This window comes from Mustelus asterias, chromosome 19, assembly GCF_964213995.1.
Source record: "Mustelus asterias chromosome 19, sMusAst1.hap1.1, whole genome shotgun sequence".
Classification (NCBI taxonomy): domain Eukaryota; kingdom Metazoa; phylum Chordata; class Chondrichthyes; order Carcharhiniformes; family Triakidae; genus Mustelus; species Mustelus asterias.
This window is the reverse complement of record NC_135819.1, coordinates 64362097-64365090: the sequence shown is the minus strand read 5'-3', so window position 1 is coordinate 64365090 and position 2994 is coordinate 64362097. Positions and strand designations below refer to the sequence as shown.

Sequence of the window (2994 nt, the reverse complement as noted above, 5' to 3'; positions counted from 1 at the left end):
AAAGGCTGACAAGTCCCCTGGACCTGATGGCTTGCACCCCAGGATCTTAAAGGAGATAACTACAGAGATTGTGGATGCATTGGCAGTAATTTTCCAAAAATGTTTGGATTCTGGAACTGTGCCAAAGAATTGGAAAACTGCCAATGTGGTACCCTTGTTCAAAAAGGGAAGGGGGTAAAAATGCAGGAAACTACAACCCAGTTAGTCTAACTTCAGTTATTAGAAAAATATTCGAATTTTTATTAAAGAGCGAATAGCAGTGCATTTGGAAAGTCATAATCTGATCAGGTTGAGTCAACATGGTTTCATGAAGGGGAAATCATGTCTGACAAATTTACTAGATTTCTTTGAGGAGGTATCAGCCAGAGTAGATAGAGGAGAGACAGTCAGTGTTGTATATTTGGATTTTCAGAAGGCATTTGATAAGATGCCACACAACAGGCTACTACTGTACACAAGAAAGGAGCTCATGGTGTTTGAGATAATATTCTGGCATGGATAGAGGATTGGCTAACTAACAGGAAGTAAAGTAGCGAGAAGGGATCTTTCTTAGGTTGGAGGGCAGTAACCAGTGCAGTGCCACAGGAATCACTGCTGAGACTGCAGTTTTTCACAATCTATATTATAATTTGGAGAAAGGAACATGGAGGAAGGAACAGAGTGCACTGTGGCCAAGTTTGCGGATGATATAAATGTAGGAGGGAAGGCAGGTTGTAATGAGGATATAAATAGTTTACAGTGCGATATTGACAGATTAAGTGAGTGGGCAGGAAAATTGGCAAATGGAATTCAATGTGGGAAAATGTGAGATTGTTCATTTTGCAAGAAAGAATGAGAAGGTGGATTATTATTTAAAAGGGGAAAGACTGCAGAAAGCTGCAAGACAAATGGACTCGAAGGTTTTTGTTCATGAAACCCAGAAAGCCAGCATAGAGGTACAGAAGGTAATAGGGAAGGCAATTTAAAAAAAAAAAAATACTTTTCCAATTCAATCAAATCAAATCCAATTCAGAGTCTCAACAAGTTGAGACATTTCAGATCCAGGCTGACAAGACAGGGTGAGCGACCAAACCACCCTGTCCTGGGCCTGATCTACATGAGCCAAGCTGATTGGAGAAGGGGGAGGTTCCTCCTCCAAGACCTGAGCTCATTTGCATCTTAGCCAAAAGGCCGAGATGCCGCTTTAAAAAATTGCTTCATATGAAACATATGAAGCTTCAGTGCAACCTAATGACCTCAACCAAGTGCGGCCGACCATGGGCTGCCGACCATACTACACTTGATCTTAGCCAAAAGGCCGAGAAGCGAATAGGGAAGGCAAATGGGATACTGGCTTTTATTTCAAGGGGGCTAGAGTATAAAAGTAAAGAGCTGCTGCTGCATCTAAATAAGGTACTAGTGAGATCACATTTAGGAAACTGTGTACAGTTTTAGTTCCCTTATTTAATGCCATGTCCCTGCTTGTGGGTAGCACATATGTAAAGCCCGCCTGGTGAGGTTCCTGCTGGCGTGCCGGGTGAATGGTGGGAGGCTGGTGAATGGGCCGAACATACTAATGACATTCAAATTAGTAATTTGCGTAATTAATGGGTTGCCGCCCACTCTGGGTGGGAATCGGATTGGGGCCGGCGGGGTGGGTTGGCTGAATCCCGATAGCCCTCACGCCTGTTGGGAATCCTAAAGTTTGGCTGATCCCCATTCATCGGGGCATCGGGATTCCCGTCGGCCCTCTGAAGAGGTAGGAGAATTGAACCCATAATCTCTGTTCTAGTACATCATGTTGAACCTTCTCAAGTACCTCCATCTCCTTTTCACTATACAGACACTAGAACTGTGAACACAGAAGAAAAAAGACTGCCTACTGTCTTCTACATTCACTTGTGTCTAATTTTTTTGTATTAATTACACTGGCTCTATGTTAGTCGTTTGCAGCTGTTGGGGTGCTTTGTACAAGGGTGCTTCTTTTGAGTCCTTCCTTAACTAAGTTCCATGTTTTAGATTTGCTTCTTCTTATTCCTTGCCATGGTTTTTTTCTTGGGCGTTTTCTGTCATCCAGTTTGTTCTTCCTCATCCTCAATCAAAGCAGTTCCTTTTTCTTCTCCTTTTCTTTTGGCTTTATTATTGACAGTTCTGGAATTCCCCCTCAGCTACCAGTGGTGGGGAAAGGCAAAGACTTCATGAGATGACATAAGAGTCTTCCTTAGGTTTTCGTGTAGAGAATTGCACTCAAATTGTACCTTACGACAGCAATATAAAAAAGGGAAAATTTTGAAAAGTGCAAATGTTGAACTTTTTAACAAGAACAAAAGAAAATTCTAGAAATTAGAACTTTGAGGTTTATATTAGTATTCTTTATTCAAGCAATGACAGTGCTGCTGGATATTTTCAGAATTTTCTTTATTTTTGAAAATAATTTTTCTTTGGATGTTTTCATTTTTCATAAACAAAACAACACACCCTTAAAATTTGTACAATATAATAATTTCACCAAATATATATATAGATATTATATATCAGTTGGTTCATCTAACTCACATTTCACATAAAAGAAAACAAGTAACAGGATGGGGAGAATAAAGACAAATGCTACAAAGAAATGGAAAAGAGCCACACACCCTCACGTATGCTATGTTAGAGAGAGTGCGGTATGCTCTACAGACTATGCTCTATATATTTAAAATAGGGGGCCCCATACTTTTTGGAATGAGTTTGACATTGATGGGGAGCAGAGAAGAAGGTGAACTCTTTGCCCTTAAGAGTGTTTGCCAAACATCGAAGTAGCCCAATTCCACGTATACAGAACTAATGCCTTTGCCTGTTGAGTGGGTGAATTCCTAATTATGGGAAACTTGTCCATCAAAGGATTTAGATGGCAGATGAAGTCCTGGCCTGGTCTCTTCTTTCTTTGGTTGGTTGGTTGCCCACCCTCCTCATCCCTGGTCTGGAGTTTGAGAGTCACCCCTTTGCTCCCCTTGATGGATGTTGGCCAGCGCA

At 41.2% G+C, this 2994-nt stretch overlaps 1 pseudogene; it reads right to left on the bottom strand.

Moving 5' to 3' along the window:
- Nucleotides 1-1104: 1104 nt before the first annotated feature.
- Nucleotides 1105-1309, bottom strand: LOC144508156 (U2 spliceosomal RNA; annotated as a pseudogene).
- Between the last annotated feature and the right edge of the window lie 1685 nt (nt 1310-2994).